This window comes from Triturus cristatus, chromosome 5_1, assembly GCF_964204655.1.
Source record: "Triturus cristatus chromosome 5_1, aTriCri1.1, whole genome shotgun sequence".
NCBI lineage: Eukaryota > Metazoa > Chordata > Amphibia > Caudata > Salamandridae > Triturus > Triturus cristatus.
Genome location: NC_140587.1, coordinates 145,392,374 through 145,413,123, shown reverse-complemented (window position 1 = coordinate 145,413,123; position 20,750 = coordinate 145,392,374).

The following is a 20,750-nucleotide window of genomic DNA, read 5'->3' as shown; positions in this document are numbered from 1 at the left end:
GTGGGTTGGACAGTTTATCCTGGAGATTGTCGCAGAGTCTTGAATAATCCTCTGTTTGATCGGAGGGTTGCCAATTTCGAGATTTAGTAAATATAATGCCATGCAAAATTTATGCTTATGTTCTAAGATTTCTAATTCTCTTCTTGAAATAAATCAAATTATGTTATATTCTGTAGTGCCTAAATGCCAATGCAGAGGTAACTAATATTAGATAAACAAATGTGGATTAATAAGAAATGAGTTTATGATACCTTAATTTAGTACTGAAAATTAAACCAATGTTTCCTAGGCTTCAAATTGTGTTTTAGCTGGTTCTAAATCACCATCAACCAGTCCAACTAATTGGTCCATCGACCAAGTGGTGGAGTGCCTTGATGTCAAAGTCAGGATTCTATAGGTGCAGATGTATATAATGTATATAATGTAAAGGAATTACTCCCGATAGGTAACAAGGTACCCCCACATGTCCAGCGCTTTCCCTCCTGTGTACAGATTCGAGTGAGACATATGTGTGTTGGCGTTATGAGCCCCACCAATGAATGAATGTATGAATGAGTTATTGTGATGACGAGTCTGTGACATAGGGAGAATATGTAAATTTGCCCCTTTTCCGCTGGAGCAGTTTTCTTGGTAGCAGATTGATGGTTATTATTGACTAGTTTGGTGATTACTAATGGTTATTTTGACTAGTTTAGTGTATATAAGCCCCCATATTCTAAGGTTTATGTTTAACACTTTATGTTGAGTTTGTGTTGCGTTTTATGTTGCGAAACGTTTTGAAGACTTCCGGAAAGTTGGAAGTTGGTTTGGTTGCCCTGTATGTAGGCAGGGGAAATGTGTGGCAAGTGAAGTCGCACAGCGCATTGTCTGGTTTCAAGGTGGTAACCGGTTATCGGTAGGGACATTTACCGTATGAATGTGTGTGAGTGAAATAGCAGTAGGTTATCTTGTGAAACTCTGGCCTTAATTCTAAGGAGCATTGTAGTCTCCACATGTGTTTTATCCCCAGAGAAATGGTTAGCCTTTTTGCTTGTTAGAAGGGTAAGGTAGAGGGAAGTGCTACTTTATCGGCGAAACAGAATAATTCTGTGGTAGGGTAGAGGTAAGCGCTGCCTACTGGAAATACAGAATTCTTGTGCAAAAGGACAAAAAAAATCCCTTTGGTTTAGCGAAACAGGCGGTGGAGATGTTTTATGTTGTTACTAACGGATTTTGAGTAAAGAAATGTAAGAAAACGTTTGCCAACAAAATTTTGTAAAGGAGGGGTCAGCAGAAGCAGGAGTAGCGAGAAAGCCTGGCGTCAGAAAGACCGCGCTGGGATTGGTCAGCTGTAGGGAGACAAATCTTTCACTGATTGGTGTGTTAGTGTAAATCTCGCTGGGATTGGAGAATTACTGGTGTGACGTAGACGCCCAGGATTGGTGCGTTAGTGTGAGTCGTGCTAGGATTGGAGAGCTTCAGGAGTGACGTAGACACTCAGGATTGGTTCGTTAGTTTGAGTCTCGCTGGGATTGGACAGAATACGGAGAAGCCGTGAAAAGAAGTGATTTACAAAGCCTAGTGATTAAGAACTTTGAAAAGTTGAAAATGATGTACTACGATCCACCTGAAAAAGAGAAAAAAACATGGTTTGGGAAAATAAAAAATGCATTTAAGAAGGATAAGCCGATTGTGACTAGGGAAGGTCAGATACTTCCTCCACCGAAATCGCCTGCATCTTTTATGGTAGCGAAATATGGATACCATATATGTATCTGGTTGGAGAATTGGGCAAAGTATACCAAAGACGATGGGGTACTAGCGTTTCCAGAAAGTGGTTTGTTTAGTTTGGCTGTATTACGAAATTTGAGAGAAAGAATGATGAGATTAGAACCGAAACCCAGACCTACCCAATTTGAGGCTTTTACGGAGTGGGAAGAAGAGATGTATGAAAGGGAAAAGCATCGGAGTGGAAGAAGGTACAATTACATGTTTGGTAGACATTGTGGTCAAGAAAGTCATGATGACAGAATGAGAAGATGGTGGAATGCGAATATGACTGATGGTATGTTTCCTCTGAGTTATACTGAAGAGACAAGTGGCAGAAAATGTACAGAAAAGACAAATAACACAGGGTCAGTAGGTTATAGATATGGTGTGAGTGAATCGGAGGATGAAGTGTTGGAGGACATGTTTTATAAAAATCCTCTCCCGTATCAACCAAATTCTACGTTACTGACGCCGAGTGTGCAGGTAAAAGAAACCATGATAAATAAAAATTTTGAGCAAAGGCCACCTAATTTGGGAAAAATTCATCCATTTAAAGATTCTGAAATGCCACAACCCGTTAGAACTGGAAATGAAAATTCAGCCGAGTTAGCTAGAACTACCCTTGAATTAACTGGGAAAATTAGAGAGTTAACTAAGAATATGGAAGCGGTGACCGTACCTGTAACTTTAGGACCGGTGATGCCTGTTTTTGATAAACAGAAAGATAGTGAGCATTGTTTAACAGTTCTCTACAATTGTGGTAGACAAATGGAGACAGAAAGAAGCGGCTCTGGAGGAAATTAATGGAAAAATGTGGCAGGAACATCAGGTTTGTGTACTCCTAAAAATTTGACTGTAAATCAAAGGCCAGCAAGTAAGACCCTTATGACAACAGAATCCACAACAGAAACCCCAGAGAGAAATATGGATAAAATAAGAAGCAAGACATTTTGCTAGTGTGTGTATGTGAGAGAACGGTCCTGAGGCGGAAGCCGGGACTTGAAGTTCCATGAGACTGCTGTTTGGTATATGGTTTTAATTGCCTACAGAACCTGCCGCTCGATTTTAAAACACCCGTTTTTATTCTTTTACCTGTATTTCTTAAATTTGCACTTCTTGCACATTCGGGGCTCGAACCCGTGATTAGTCGCCCGTTGTCCCGCCCTCTTCAGTGAGGAGCTGGGCGAGCAGACTAGTGCTCCGCCCCTCACGACCCGATCTGCATAAACATCCCGCTCAAACACATCACCGCTGATTGCTAGTGTGTGTATGTGAGAGAACGGTCCTGAGGCGGAAGCCGGGACTTGAAGTTCCATGAGACTGCTGTTTGGTATGTGGTTTTAATTGCCTGCAGAACCTGCCGCTCGATTTTAAAACACCCGTTTTTATTCTTTTACCTGTATTTCTTAAATTTGCACTTCTTGCACATTCGGGGATCGAACCCGTGATTAGTCGCCCGTTGTCCCGCCCTCTTCAGTGAGGAGCTGGGCGAGCAGACTAGTGCTCCGCCCCTCAGGACCCGATCTGTATAAATGGCCTCCTTCTTTAGGAGGCGCAGCGGACGAGCGCAGCGGGGGCGCCGGCGGCGCGCCGAAGGCACGCCAAAGGCAAGCCCGTCTGCGCCGGTTCCGTGCCTACAGCCAGGATCCCTGGTCCGGGGTTAGGGAGAAACTCGATTCGTCACTCCTACAGCCGTAACACTCTTCTGGCCCTTCGTTACAAATGCAGGAGCCCGGACTGCGTTATCATGGAAATGCGGGAGGATTTGCTGCCCCCCCCCCCAGCTCTGCAGAAATTGTATGCAGGCTCTTCCCACGCTATGTTGGCAAACCAGTAATCTTCTCACGGCTTTATTTAAGCCTAGGGAGAGGAAAGAACTTGCGGTAGTCAAATGCCTGCTACTTAACGCCAGATCTCTGGTGAGACACAGTATAGAGCTAGCGGACCTTATACTGGAAACCAAAGCTTTGATAGCATTTGTAACAGAACCCTGGACAGATGCAGCCTCAGGTCCAGATATTGTCAAAGCCACACCCCCTGAGTACGAGTGTACGAGTGTTTTGTCCAGAACAGAGTAAATAAGAGGGGAGGAGGTCTTGCCATAATCTACCATAACTCGGTCAGAGGATCCTTCCAGTCGGGTACCACCGACCTTTTCGAAGCACTTCTTTATAACTTCACCCTATCCAACCATCATACCCTTAAGGGTGGCCTTATTTACAGGCCCACCGGGCCTAAAGCCCCGTTTCCCCCAGCACTCAGTTGCCTACTAGAAGAAGCGCTCTGCGCCAAGACGTTCACAGTGCTGGGAGATTTTAACTTTCATCTGGAGTGTGACTCAGACCCGGATACGCGGGATCTCATAGAACTGATGCATGGGGTTGAGCTAAACCAAAAGGTCAATGGCCCGACCCACAGAGCAGGACACACTCTAGATGGGATTTTTTCCAATCTTCCCAATCTAGAAGTCACCGCAGTTCAACCGGTCTCCTGGACTGACCACGCGGCAGTTCAATTTGAAATTAGCCTGGCCCCGCCTCCCAGACCAAGCAAGGTCAAGAACCCGCCCAGAACGATCAGGAAGTGGAAAAATATAGAAGGAGAGGCTCTAGAGAGCTTGCTAAGAACCTTTATGGGACCCCTCCCAGTCAATGTGGAAGAGGCAGCCACCTCATATACGAACTGGCTGGAGGCAGCCTGCCTCAACCTAGCCGCTCCTAAAACGTATCATTCCACACGATCCAGCCCCTCTGCCCCCTGGTTCTCAGAACAAATCAGGGACCATAAAATGCTCTGCAAAAAGCTGGAAAGAATCTGGCGAAAAAATTACAAAGAGGAGGACAGAAAGATTCTCAACGCAGAGTTGAAAAGGTATAAACACGCGATCCAAGAGGCCAAACATGAGTTTTATACGAAACGCATCAAGGATGCTAGTAATTCCTCCAAGGAACTATTTTGCACAGTATCGTCCCTGGCTGCCCCTAAACCAGCAGAGATACCACCAAGTCGCAAATTATGCCAAGATCTGGCGAAATTCTTCCAGGAAAAGGTAGAAAACATCTTCCTCTCGTTAGACACTCAAGTCAAGTTCGCTGCTCCAGAAACTAACCTAGAGGCTGACAGTAACCAACCAAGGCTACTCATTTTCTCCCCTATTAGGGAGGAGGAGGTGGAAAACCGATTACAACGGATACAATCTGGCTCCCTCCCCTAATGACCCCTGCCCGGCCAGCGTGGCCATACTAGCCTCTTCGGCCATGGCCGCAGGCCTCACCCCACTGTTCAATGCTATGTTGGACAGTGGGGAGTTTCCCTCGCGCTGGAAACAAACTTCCATTCTACCCTTGCTAAAGAAACCGAATCTAGATGTGACGGACCTGAACAATTTTCGGCCAATTGCCAGGCTCCCCCTTCCGGCGAAAATCTTGGAAGGCATCTTAAACACTCAGCTGAGCGCCTTCCTGGGGGCAGCCCAGAGTCTGGACCCATCTCAACATGGATTCCGGGCAGGGCACAGTACCGAATCGGCACTGATTAAATCAGCAGAAGATTTGAGAATAGTGATGGATGCAGGGGGCAGAGCCGCCCTGATTATGCTGGATTTGTCCGCGGCCTTTGATACGGTCCACCACAAGATACTAGTGGACCGGCTAAGGGCTAGCGGGATTCAAGGAATGGCACTTAAAATCCTGCATGCCTTTCTTTCCAGCAGGACTCAGAAAGTGGCACTAGGGGACTTTGAATCAGACCCTTTCATGCTCCCCTGCGGAGTCCCTCAGGGGTCCTCCTTGAGTCCTACTCTTTTTAATGTGTATGTCTCCACCCTAGCACCAATTATTAGATCCTTTGGTTTCAACTTAACATCGTACGCAGATGACACTCAGATAGTGGTGTCACTGCTACCGGGGGAAACAGACAGCACTGCAGAAAGGTTCAGAGGCTGCATGCGGGAGGTCAGTAACTGGATGGCAGAAAACTGTCTCAAGCTAAATTCAGCTCAAACTGAGGTGTTGCTGTTCGGGTCCAGAGACAACTTCTGGTCCCCACGCTGGTGGCCGGAGGAAATGGGCACCTCCCCATCTCCGGTCTCGAAGGTCAAAAACTTGGGTGTACTAATGGACGACTCGCTGTCCTTCAGGCCTCAAATTAATGCACTTACCTCAGCAACCCACTTCATCCTAAAAACCATTCGGAAAGTTCTGCCGTTTCTTGCCGACGAGCACAAGAAGACAGTGGTAACAGGATTGGTGATGTCCCGACTGGACTATTGTAACAGCCTACTGCTGAATGCCCAACAGGGGCTCCTCAATAAACTTCAAACTCTGCAGAATGCAGCAGCCCGCCTGATCACAAGCACACCTAAATTTGCCTCGGAGGCACGGGATCTGGTGAAGCTACATTGGCTACCAGTTCGTAAAAGAATTATTTTCAAATCACTACGCGTAACTTTTAAGGCTCTGTATGGCCTAGGGCCCCACTGCATGACCCGACTTTTCCAATGGTACAGACCGACAAGAATGCTGAGATCAGCTGAGCAGGGCTTGGTTGTTGTCCCCAGAGTTAGGAAAGCTCGCTGGGGAGGTAGGAGCTTTTCCCTGGGTGCAGCAAAGGCATGGAACGCTCTGCCGCTGAACCTCAGACAACTGCCGGACCTCCTGTCCTTTAGGAGAGCGCTCAAGACGTGGCTCTTCACACATTAATCCCTCTGTACACACACTCTTTGTCAATCAGCGCCAGGGCAACGGGTAACAGTGCGCTTTATAAATGTGAAAAATAAATAAATAAATAAACTCCTGTAGGTCCCACGTCTGAAGAATTAAGTGATTGGTTAAGAAATTTGCAGAGAAAGGATACAGAACCACAACCTTTAGATGTAGCAAAATTAAAGGTAACATTAGAAGAATTAATCGTAAGAACCATTCCAACTGAAAAGTTAAAAGCATATCAGGGTGAGGAGCTAATGTTTCTCTGCAAAAGTATAACTTGGAGAGCGAGAACTTTGCATGAAAAATTAGAAGAGACAGCGAGTGAAATGGGAATTGATTTTGAGAAAATATGATCATTACAGAAACCGTATAGGGTAGATTTCTCCGAAAAGGATATTGAAAATTTGAATACTACAGGGAGAATTACCCAAATTAAAGAACTGATTGCATTGCTAAGGAAATGGGGTGATGTAGCTAGGTGGAAAAGTAGATGGTTCCGAAAGAGAGAGGAAACGACGGATAAGGCTTTCTCAGCATTTCCGGTGAGAGAAAAAGGGCCAGTGGTAACCGAATGTACCATGAGGGAAATCCCAGGGGGAGGTTATGTACATGTTCCTTGGACTGGACAGGATATTTTGTCATTTACCAATGATTTTCCAAGGCTAAGAGAAAAACCAGTTAAATGGTATCGACAGGTGGAAAGATTTTTTAAACTGTCGAAAGTGTTGAGGATAGATCTGAATGGTCTTTTTGATATAATTGTACCTGCAGATTTATGGGCAGAATGTAAAATTACAATGGATTGGCCAACGTAAGAGTATCCTAGGGATCCTAAAACGGGAGCCCCTGATCCAGAAGTAATGAAAAAATATGATCAGGTAATTACTTTTTTGAAAAATAAAGTACCCCCAAAGGAAACTGAGTGGGTAAAAATTGACAGAACTCACCTAGAGGCTAAAGAATCTGTTCATGCATACTATGAAAGGTTATTGATAGCTTTTAAGCAATACAGTGGAGATGAGAAATTAAGTCAGAAGGATCTGAGTCATTTTGTGTATAGATTTGTTTATGGTTTAAGGCCTGAGGTTAGTGAAATGATCAAACAACATACAGTAGATTGGCAGAATAAAAAGATAGATGAGGTGTTACGACATGCACAATATTTTAGTGATGAAATTGAAGCTAAACAACGTAAACTGAAAGAAAAGGCTATATGGGCACAAGTTAAGGTAGCGGAGCGACAGGAAGCCCAGATGATCGAGCAAGCTAATGGCATAGGCCGAGCTAAACAAAAGCCTAAGATTGGAAAAGGAAAAGGGCAGATCAGCCTAGAAGAAGCTAAAACGAAGTTGCCATGTCATAATTGCAGAAAATTAGGGCATGGGAAATCCGAGTGTAAATTGCCACCGAGAGCTAATGATGATAATGCATCATTGAACTTACAGGTGCAGAATGAGGTGAGTTGCCAACCGCCGCGACAGCAGCAGGTTGTTACCCAACAGTGTCAGGTGCCAAAACCACCTTTTCCACAGCACGTAAATCTCAAACATACAGTAATGAGACAGGATTCTACACCAAGGAACAGGTAACGAAGCTACCGCGCGCTAGTGCTGTTTCGCAGTATTGGCGCAACGCGATGAGAGTGAGGCAGAAGAGAGTTATTGACGGTGCCTAGGAGAGGAAGAGGAGTGCGTACTTGGTGCAACTCTAGAGGTAGACCAGACAGGACCCTTTGTGGATGGAAAGGTAAATGACGAAAACATTACTTTCCTACTGGATACTGGTGCTACTCGTTCAACTGTTAGATCAGCTGACGTTAAAAATCTTCCTCTCTTTGGCGAAACAATCCAAGTAGTTGGAGTCTCAAACAGACTGATAAAAACTTATCTTACGGATCCTGTAAAGGTTAAAATAGGGAAATTCACCGACATGCATAGATTTTTCGTGTGTGATACTAGTCCCGTCAATCTGTTGGGGAGAGATTTGTTGTGCAAAATGAATTGCACTATTTTCTGTACCCCTGTACCCCTGATGGCATAGCTTTTGAAACTACTGATGAAGATGTACTGTATAGAATGACAATGGCAAACTTAGAACCTGAAATCCCTGAGGCATTTGTTGTATTTGATCCGGAGGGATTGCCTCAAGAGTTGAAGAAAACCGCAAAACCCGAAGTGTGGGATTTCACAGGAGAAGATATTGGATTGATGAAAAGAGTAGATCCTGTGAAAATAATTGTAAAGGAAGGAGTAAATTACCCGAATATTCCTCAGTACAAACTGACACCAGAAATATTTGCAGGAGTAACGCCTGTGATTGACAGAATGATTGAACAAGGAATTCTGAGAGAAATAATGAGTAGTCCATGTAATTCTCCGATCATAGGTTTGAAGAAACTGAATGGGACTTTTAGGATAATACAGGATTTGAGAAAAGTGAATAAAATCGTTGTTCCCTGCTGTCCCATTGTACCGAACCCTTCGGTAATCCTATATCAGATTCCCCATGATGCGGAATGGTACACAGTCATTGACTTGTGTCATGCTTTCTTTTCTATCCCAGTGCACCCTGATAGCCAACAAATGTTTGCGTTCCGGTTCGGCAAGCGTATTTTGGCATGGTGCCGTATCCCTCAGGGGTATACAGAAAGTCCATCGATATTTAATCAGATTTTAAAGAAGTCCCTGGAAGATTTAAAAATGCCCGAAAGTTCAGTGCTCATGCAATACATCGATGACCTATTGGTGGCGTCGAAGTCACGGGAGGCATGTGTGGTGGACACAGTTGTACTGTTAAATCATTTGGCGGATGGAGGACTCAAAGTATCCCCATCGAAGTTACAGTTTTGTCAGAAAGAAGTACAATACTTAGGTCATAAGATTGAAAAGGGTCTGAGAAAAGTGTCTGTAGACAGGATCAGTATAATTAAAGGAATGAGAGCACCAATGACACAAAGAGAAGTTAGAATGTTTCTTGGGATGGTAGGATATTGTCGCCAGTGGCTCAGCAACTTTTCGCTGATTGCGAAGCCATTGGTACGCTTGACAAAAAGTGATGTGAAAGATCCCCTTGAGTTGAATAAAGAAGAGATGAAGGCTTTTAGACAATTGAGAGACAGCTTGTGTGAAGCACTGGCTCTTGGAGTGCCTGATTACGAAAAGGAATTCAAGCTCTATTGCAGTGAGAGAGATGGATGTGCACTTTCTGTGTTGGTACAAAGGAATGGAAAACTAAGACGACCGATTGCATATTTTTCGGCTGTACTAGATCCCGTAGCCGTAGCTTTGCCTGGTTGTTTGAAAGCAGTGGCTGCCATGTGTAAGAGTTTGGAACAGAGTGAAGGGATATCCTGTGAGAGTGTTTGTGCCCCATGATGTTGCGATCCTTTTGACAAGGAGCCGAACACAATTTATGACGCATAGTCGTTTAACGAAATATGAAAAGGTAATTTTGGGTGCCACAAATGTGAGCCTCGTAAGGTGCCTTAATGTGAACCCATCGACATTACTACCTGATGCTGTGAATGTGAAAGCGAAGGACGATGTTGATCTGTTTGGAAGTGCTTGATTTCTGCACCAAACCATGTCCGGACATAAAAGATGTGCCTCTGAAAGAGAGTGACAATGTTATGTTTGTGGATGGGTCATGTCTGAGAACTGGAGAAGGGATATTGAGTGCTGCGTATGCTGTATGTACTGTAGCGGCTGTGTTTGAAGCATCTTGTCTGAAAGGAGTAAGATCCGCTCAAGTTGCTGAGTTGTTTGCACTGATTAGAGCATGCAAGTTGGGAAAGAATCTGCGAGTCACTGTGGTAACTGACAGTCAGTATGGGTTTGGAGTGGTGCACGATTTTGGACAGATCTGGTCCCAAAGAGGGTTCTTGACGTCGAGTGGAACTCCAATCAGAAATGCTGAAATGGTTGGAATATTACTTGAGGCGATACAGCTGCCTAAGAAAATTGAAGTCATAAAATGCGCAGCGCATACAAAGGGAACGGACTACGTGTCAGCTGGCAATGAGTTTGCAAATGACATAGCGCAATACTGTGCGCGGAATCAAAATACCCTAAATAGAAATCGGGAGAGAGAAATGGACTCATGTCCCTTGCTTTTTACTAACACTGTGAGTACATGGGATGAGGTGAGACAGTCACAGGAAGAGGCAGGAGAAGAGGAAAAGAAACAGTGGATAAAATCAGGATGCCCACCATGAGAAGTAGACAAAGTTTGTGTTTATCGTGATGGAAGACCAGTAATGCCTGATAGCATGATCTCTACCATGGCACGGATGTACCATGGGCAGGCTCACATAGGTAGGGATGCCATGATTAAACTTTTCAAACAGACCTGGTATAATGCAAAGTTTCGGCTTATAGCTGAGAGCCGTTGTCAGAGATGCCTTATTTGCCAGCAATATAATCCAGGAAGGAAAACATTGTTGAGTTTGGAAACCATAGGACGGGAGGGAAGTCCTTTTACCAGAATGCAGATTGATTTCATTGAGGTGCCCCCATGTAACCGGCTAAGATATGTACTAGTGATTGTCTGCCTGTTTTCACGTTGGGTGGAGGCTTACCCGACCAAAAGGAGTGATGGAGTTACTGTAGCAAAACTTCTATTGAGAGAGTTCATTCCTAGGTTTGGTTTCCCAGTAACGATTGAATCAGATAGAGGAAAGCATTTCCAAAATCAGATTATAAAATTGATTTGTGAAGCATTGAATGTACAACAGAAACTGCATTGTGCCTATCGGCCAGAGGCTTCTGGAGTGGTGGAACAGATGAATGGCACCATAAAGAACAGATTGCGGAAAATGTGTTTGGCCACAGGTCTAAAATTGCCAGATGTCTTGCCTCTTGTGCTTATGACTATTAGGTCAATTCCTGATAGGAACACTGGTCTGAGCCCCCATGAAATTATCATGGGTAGAGCAATGAGACATGTTTTCATTCCTGTCAACAAACTACTGCCTATATCTGATGACTTTGTCTTGGATTATTGCAAGGGGTTGGCTGATACAGTTCATTCTGTGTTTCATCAGGTTGGACCAGATGCGACCACTCTCGAAAAAAAGCCAGCGCATGACTAGAGTCCTTGAGATTAGGTACGCATCAAAGTACACAGACGGAGGAATTGTCTGGTTCCACGCTGGGGGAAACCACGTCAAGTGATTCTGACCACGACGACTGCTGAGAAGTGTGCCAAGGTAAAGAGTTGGATTCATGCTAGTCATACTCTTCGAGTCCCTAGTCCTGAAAATCGATCTGAAGACGAGCATCTGGAAGAGTCAGATACCAGCTCTGAATCAGAATCCGAAGAAACAAGAACAAGACGAACCCCAAAAGCAGGAGAAGTGGAGTTGAGCTCAGTAGTGGGGCAAGAGAATATACCATTAAGGAGACGACTGGAAATTTCTGATACCAGCTCCGAATCAGAGACAGAACAAGTGGGAATACAAGAAGGGATAAATGAAAATACTGGAGAGACTGAACAAGAAATCTTTGATAGAGAAGCACCAAGTATAAGCACAAGGGACATTCCGCCTGAAATCATAGAAATAGAAGGTGAGGAATTAGATACAGAGAATGAGGGTAAGATCATTGTGGAAGACCCCCGAGGAGGTGTAGGGACAACCCATACTCAGGTAGAAGAAGGGACAGTTAGTCAGCAGGAAGATTGCGTGGCAGAAACACGAGGAGGGATAAATGTAGCTAGTGAACCTGAGGTCCTGAGAATAAAATCCAAAGAAAGTAAAAGCCTGACTGATACTGAATCCGAAGAGAGTGAAGAAGAAAGCCAAGAGGGAAGAACTTTAAGGAAAAGAGCTTGGAAAACAGATCGAGAAGGGAAAGGAACGAAGTTAAAGAGGCAGTCAAAAGAAGAAATTTGGCCTAACAAACTTAAAAGATTGAGATATCGATTAACGAGAATAAAATATTCCAATGCTGAACAAGTGAATGAAGTGTCTAGTCAATAAAAATCAGAAGATATTGATCAGAAACACTTGCAAGGAGCAAAGAGGATAAAGAAACCGAAACCGAAGTACAAGTCACCGGAATGGACACATGTTGCACTTCCTGATATACAAGAGGAAGCAGATAGCCAAGAAAGTCTAGGGGTGACTGTGCAGGAAGTGGTTGAAGAAGAAGAAGATTTAGAAATCCTGAGAGTTATCTTATCTGATATCAGAGAAGAAACGGATGATCAGGAAGTTCTGAACAAAGATTGTGAAAACAGAGACAAAAACGATTCATGCATGGATTGAAATGACAAAGAAAATTGCAAGGAATTAAAACTCCGGACAAGACACGTGACCAGAAAGAACCGAGTAGGCAATCAAAGCCTTGGGTTTAGATAAAGGTAAATTGTGGATGAAAAGAGGCTAAGTCAAAAGACATTGATCATTTCCGAAATGGCAAACACAGAGGGTAGAAAACCTGTATGTGGGTTTTTACGAAGATGGTGTAAAATGTGTTTTTGTTGTACAGGATTACTAATGCTTGTCTGGATCATATTAGCAATAACAATTTCATTTAGAGTAACATTTGAAGATAAAGAAAAACACGCCGAGAACAGGACTAATAAGGGAAAGATTGATGACAGTCATATTACTAAACTGGTAGATAGAACAGAATTTCACAAGGATAAGTCCATAAATTATTTTTCTAATAATGTTTCTTCAAAGTTACTGTACGGATATGTAAAGACTATGGAAATTAGAGACTGTTACGTTTGCATGCAGTTACCTGCATCCGTGTCAGAAGGTGTCACTTATCATCATCTTCCTTTGACATATGGAATAACTTGTTGTGTGTTAGCTAGTTTGTTCTGTAAAACAGGGAAATTAGAATACTATTATAGTGATGTAGATAATGTTTTCTCACAGATACCTGTAGTTCCCGAACTAAACAATGTGATTCCTGGTAGAATCTTAGGTGAATTTTTTCTTGGAAACAAGGGAATTAACTTTAGAAGAAGTGTTTAAGAATAATCTTACTTGTAGTCTGAGAAAACGTTCCTGAACATGGTAGAGGAGAGGAGAGTTAAGATGCAAAGAAAAGTGTCTGGGGGAAAGATAGCTACAACATTTTGGGATGCTGGAAAGGAAAACCATTTAAAGGGAGAAACAAATCCTGCAATGGCTTTAGATTGGCCTCAGAGAGGGAAATTGTGCATCAGTAGAGATAACACTGTTTATGATAATTACTTTGTAGGTGCAAGTGAATGCCATGACTTAGATAAAATCATGGGAGGCTGGGGGTTTGAAGGAGGAAATGATCCGGTATTCCCTGGAAAATATTACATCTGTGGGAATAGAGCTTATTATAGGTTACCAGACCACTGGTATGGCACATGCTATCTAGGCCTGGTCTTCCCAAAAATATTTCATGTGGGAAGGGGAGAGGACGGTTTGCACGAAATGGGTAGACAACTAATACGTAGAAGGAGGGAGAGTTGGTCAGAGATTATAGGGGATATTTTTGGAGCACTGATACCAGCAGTTGGAATATCTCTGAATGCACATAAAATTAGAAAATTGTCCACAGTTGTAGACCGTTTATCAACTAGCACAGCTGGAAGGTTCTTAATGGTAAATACAGAAATGGTTGCCATGAGAGCTATGATTATGCAAAATCGACTTGCCCTTGATATTATATTGCCCAAAGAGGGAGGAGTCTGTGGAATGCTGAAGGTACAACATTGTTGTACTTACATTCCTGACGAAAGTCAAAACTTAAAGAAATACATTAGGAATATAACTGATTTGCATGAAGAAATTGTTCCACTAGAGGTTGAAAGTGTTTGGGAGAAACTTGGTAAAGGCTTTTCTACCATTAAGAGTTTATTAACAAAATTAGGTAGTTCTTTTGTGGGTAAAATACTGATACCTGTGACCTTTGTGATTATATTAGTGTTATTATTGAGACTAGGATGTGTGTGTATAAAAAGAAGAACATTACAAAATAAGATAAAAGGAGAAATTAAGAAAAGAAAAGAGAAGGAAATAAGAGAAAGAGAGGTAGAAGATATATAACTAGAAGAATTGAAAGAAAACTTGTACAAGAAAACAAGAGAGAATGATATGGGAAACACTATGATGTAACCTAACAAATGCAAGGGAACTGAGTAACCATTTCCATAGAACTTTAAAAAAAAATGTTATTGTGATTATTGGTGATGTTAAAAATCACCAAAGGGGAGATTGATGGAGCAGGTAAAAAAAATGTTGTATACCTCCTCTATTTGCATGAAAATTAATTACGTAATCATTCTAAGCATTAACTCGTACTAATAAGTTTGAAGTGAGACAACTAATCAACCTTTACACCTTGATAAACACAAGATATACGTGGGACTAAAATGCTTATTGCATGGCAGAACAACTAAATTAATTAACTGTGGTACGCAAACTAACACTAGAATGTGGTGAAATAGAGAATTGCATGACTCATGTTGCTTTTGTGATGGTTTGTACTTCCAGTGCTGCAAAATGGTGAGTATTATTGCTTTAAATGTTGCCACAAGCTAGGAAAATACTAATATATATTGGGATTAGCGTGGGATTAAATATTAGAATCTTCATTTCTATATTCTAATTACTGTTATATCTATTTTTGCCACAAACTAGGAAAATACTAATATATATTGGGATTAGCGTGGGATTAAATATTAGAATCTACATTTCTATATTCTAATTACTGTCATATCTATTTTTGCTTAAATTGGCATTCGGGCCTGCTAGGCCGCAGTACTTAAGATGGAGCTCCGAGGGTGCCGCTGTCATGTGAGCGCGATGACTACTGCTTAGAATCGGATAGCTCTGGAGATCTCCAAATGACCTCAGCTCCTGTACCGGCATGTCCCTTGTCAAGGATAGGTGCATGGAGGGTTGCCAAGTGATGACCGGTGTGAACCAGGGGTACTCATAGTACGGCCCGCGGCCCGGCAAGCCTTTCTTGGCGGCCCGCGGACCTTGCAGACATCGTACCGGTGTTTGTCTTTTTTAAAGGGGATTCAAGCGATAGTCCGAGTGGAGCTGCTGGGGCGCTAAGAGGTGAAATACAACAAAGCCTCGTTATCATACAAATGGTCTCTTAAAGACCTGTGAAGTCTCTTCCTCCAGCTAGTTTACCATCCACTCTGCGGTGGAGAATTCTAAAAGCATCACAGAAAGAATGCAATCCCCAGGGATTGTAAATGTGTCTGTGGGCGCCTTTGTCTTCTTATCTGCAAATCCGAGTCACACAATAAGAAAAGTTTATAAGGTAAAGTAAATAAACCGCCTGTTTGGGGTGAACATTATGATATAGTGACAAAACGGTGTAAAATGAAATCAAGAGATAGGCGTTCCAATGCCGATCCTAGGAAACAGTGTGATCTTGGACAAATCTCACACTCTCCCGCAGCACTGCAGTCTCATGTTAGGAACCGGTGGAATTTGCCCAAACGCAGTTTTAAGAATATTTTTTTAAAAACACAATGAGATTTGTCTAAAATCTGTGGTGACAGCAGCTTTAATAATTCGGAGGGGGGGGAGAGGTGACAAAGAATGACAAGAGAACAGCAGGGTGTGAGAGTCGGGTAAGGGGATAGAGGGTGACAGAGGGCAGTAGGGAGAGACAGAGACAGATACATAGAGATAGAGACTAACACACACAGGGACAGACAGATAGGCAGAGACAGGGACAGAGGCAGAGACAGACAGAGGCAAAGAGACAGACGGAGAGGGAGATGGAGAGGGAGGGAGACAGAGAGGGAGGGAGACAGAGAGGGAGGGAGACAGAGAGAGAGGGAGATGGAGAGAGAGAGGGAGACGGAGAGAGAGAGGGAGACGGAGAGAGAGAGGGAGACGGAGAGAGAGAGGGAGATGGAGAGAGAGGGAGACAGAGAGAGAGGGAGACGGGGAGAGGGAGGGAGACGGAGAGGGAGGGAGACGGAGAGGGAGGGAGAGGGAGAGAGGGGGAGAGAGAGAGAGAGAGAGGGGGGAGAGAGGGAGGGAGACAGGGAGGGAGGGAGGGAGGGAGGGAGACAGAGAGAGAGGGAGACAGAGAGAGAGGGAGACGGAGAGAGAGAGGGAGACAGAGAGAGAGGGAGACGGGGAGAGGGAGGGAGACGGAGAGGGAGGGAGACGGAGAGAGAAGGAGAGGGGGAGGGAGGGGGAGAGACAGAGGGGGAGAGAGAGGGGGAGAGAGAGGGGGAGAGAGAGGGAGGGAGACAGGGAGGGAGACGGAGAGAGAGAGGGAGACGGAGAGAGAGAGGGAGACGGAGAGAGAGAGGGAGATGGAGAGAGAGGGAGACGGAGAGGGAGGGAGATGGGGAGAGGGAGGGAGATGGAGAGGGAGGGAGACGGAGAGAGAGGGAGAGGGGAGGGAGGGGGAGAGAGAGGGAGAGAGAGATACGGAGAGAGAGAGGGAGACAGAGAGAGAGAGGGAGACGGAGAGAGAGAGGGAGACAGAGGGAGACAGAGAGAGAGAGAGGGAGATGGAGAGGGAGGGAGACGGAGAGGGAGGGAGATGGGGAGAGGGAGGGAGATGGAGAGGGAGGGAGACGGAGAGAGAGGGAGAGGGGGAGGGAGGGGGAGAGAGAGGGAGAGAGAGAGAGAGGGAGGGAGAGGGAGAGAGGGGGAGGGGGACAGAGGGAGGGAGACAGAGAGAGGGAGACAGATGTTTTGAAAGGTGTTTTTTTACTCTAGCTCCGCCCCCACTGATCCCGCCCCCACAGACTCCACCCCTACCAGTGCGGCCCTCGGCCACTAACCACACTGTAATTTTGGCCCCCCGACAGAAAGTTTGTGAGTACCCCTGGTGTGAACTAACAAGAAGACAATGAATTATTATAACTCCGGAACTTTGCCTGTGAACCACAGAAAAGGGTGAACATTTGCCCTCTGCCATGCCAGGTCTCATGGGAAACCAGTCGGACATGAGAAAACTCGGAAAACTTACAAATTGAATTGGATTAGCCAATCGGAACAGTTTCTACCCCTAAAATTGTTGCATATTGATCCAAGTAAGCGGGAAAAGGGTATAAAAGACTCTGATCTGCCAAGGGGGTTGGTTCATTGGGCTGATCGTCTATGGCGTTGGGTCTACGTTGAGCTGATGAAGATTTCCATGGTTTACCTTGGGTTTCTATAAATTCGAGAGGGCAATTCCATCGGATGGTTTAATTATTGCCGTGGGTTGGACAGTTTATCATGGAGATTGTCGCAGAGTCTTGAATAATCCTCTGTTTGATCGGAGGGAGGCCACTTTCGAGATTTGGTAAATATAATGCCATGCAAAATGTATGCTTATGTTCTAAGATTTGATTGTCTTCTTGAAATAAATCGAATTATGTTATATTCTGTAGTGCCTAAATGCTAATGCAGAGCTAACTAATATTAGATAAACAAAATTTGGATTAATAAGAAATGAGTTTGTGATTCTTTAATTGAGTACTGAAAATTAATACAATGTTTCCTAGGCTTTAAATTGTGTTTTAGCTGGTTCTAAATCACCATCAACCAGTCCAACTAATTGTTCCATCGACCAAGTGGTGGAGTGCCTTGATGTCAAAGTCAGGATTCTATAGGTGCAGATGTATATAATGTATATAATGTAAAGGAATTACTCCTGATAGGTAACAAGGTACTCCCACATGTCCAGCGCTTTCCCTCCTGTGTACAGATTAGAGTGAGACATATGTGTGTTGGTTTATGGGCCCCACCAATGAATGAATGTATGAATGAGTTAGCGTGATGACGAGTCTGTGACATAGGGAGAATATGTAAATTTGCCCCTTTTCCGCTGGAGCATCAGCAATAGAGGACTCCTCAGCGGAATGACAGCTAATGCTAGCATCAGCATGGACAATGGACTGAAAAATGTTGGCACTATCAAAAGAATCACTACGAATGAGATAATCATCAATAAAGTATCCAGAATCTTTTCTTGAAAGAGCAGGATTCTCACTCTTGTTGTATAAAGGAATTTCACTTTTAAGTACCGCAATGCGTTTCAAATTCCATACCTTTCCATCATTTAATTGCACAGCATTACAAAAAACTTTGATTACTTTTAAGGGTACAGAATACTGACTTTCTCCATTCTTTACCTTCCAAGGTTTCTTACCTTTAACCCAGGTACCCACACTAACATCACACGTTTTGACATAATGTTTAAGGTCATACACTTCCTTGTTCTTTAGGTGCTTGTTCTCAATCGTAGACCTCAAGACTTCCATGGATACACAAGGTTTGGGAACATTAAATAACTATTCTGGATTGCATTTAGTAAGAGCAGCTCTCCCTCTCATGAACACCTAAAACTTTCTTAAGCATACAGTCACGTTCCTGTCTGTCCTTTCTAAAAAACAAAATATCATCTTGGAAGCATCGTACTTTGTCATACTTACTAAAAAGTTGATACATTAGTCTCTGAAAAATCGCCGCAGCAGAGGCGAGACCAAAAGGTTACCATTTGTATTGAAAACATCCTGATGGAGTTATAAAAGCAGTTAAGGATTTGCTGTCATTAATGAAGGGAATCTGATGATAAGCCGCGGATAAGTCTATTGTAGAAAACCATTTAGCATCTTTAATTAAACTAAGCATCTCTGAAATCTTGGGCAATGGAAACTTATCTACAACAATATTGTTATTCAAATGTCTCAAGTCAATACAGAGCGTTAATATTCCATTAATGCGTCGTGCGACGACAATTGGAGAAATCCATTGCGAGGATTCAATAGGTTCTATTATGTCAGCTTTAATAAGTTTGTCAAGTTCTAACTCTACTTCCTTTCTTAATAAAATAGGTATGTGTCTAACCTTGTGAACTTTAGGACAAGCATCAGGTTTCAATACTATTCGGTGTTAGAAATCATTAATGTTGCCTATTTCCTTACTGAATACTTTTGGAAACAAATTCAAAATATCCTTACACAATTCCGTATTGTCATCCAACAACATGACAGGATCATCACTATTAGGATTAATTACTATCCCAAGGTTTCCCTGATCTTTCCATCCTAGTACCGAAGGGCCCTTTTTTGACACATATAGTTTTCCATACGACTCTCTTCCTTTGAATCTAAACAAAAGAGAACGGTAACTAACCATATCAATTTTCTCACCTGAGAAACCTTCTGGATGAATGTTGCGTGGAAGTAAATTGTGCACCAATTTATTCACAAATTTACTTACCCAAACTTCTTCATTAACTATAGTTTAGGGAGATCTAGAATCTGCATACATTTGCACATTAACACCACCTAAAGATATTGAACACAATGGTTTTTTTTTTTGGTTTTGTACTTTCTTATCAATAATGTTTAACAAAAAGAGTTCTCTGGACTGCTACCTGAATTCTCTGTATCAGTTATTATGTGAGAAAGAGAGTTTTTTGACTAATTTTTCCTCATCATTAGAACTAGTTTCATCATCATCAACACATTTTACTTTACCATACTTTTTCCTGTTACACACTTTAGCATAATGGCCAACAATATTCCAATTGGAACATCTTTGTTTCAAAGCAGGACAAAATATGCTGGATGCTAAATGTGAACTACTATTACAGCGATAACACTTAAAATTATCATTCTTTTTGAAGGAGTCATATCTTGAAGGCTTTGCATTATACTTTATGTTCTTGTCAGTAGACTTATCTTTAATTTTGCTAATGGTAACTTCAGTTTTATCTTCCACTTTTGAATCACTTTTAAGCACTTTTGCACTGCGGCTAGATGATTTGGCTTTCCTCACAAGAGCCAAAATATCTTTTAATTCTGCATCACCATTGATCCATAAACGGTCCTGAATTAATGGGCCTCTAGTGTGCATAACCACTTGGTCTCTTATAAACTGATCTTGCAGGTAGTCAAATTTGCAGTCATCACTAAGAAGCTTGAGGGCAGACACATAGTCATCAATAGTTTCATTAGATTCTTGCTTCCTATGAAAGAATTTGTATCTTGTTATGCCAATGCAGACTTTGGGAGCAAAATGGTTGTCAAAATCTTTCAATATGGCAAGAAATTAATTAGTATCTCCACTTTCTACTCCTTTCTGCATTCGATCATAAGCTTTTAACCCTCCACGGGCAACTGAATGTAAGAAAATAGTTTTTTTCTCTTCGCTGACATTTTCTTATCTTCATCAACAGCATTAATAAAATTTAAAAAATATGCCTTCCATTCCAACCATTTCATGCAAGGCGCAATCCCTGCCAGCCAGAAAGGTTGAGGAGGCCAAAGAGTAAAATTCTGTGTTGCCATAATGAAGTATTACAAATTTTTTGTCAAAGTACAATA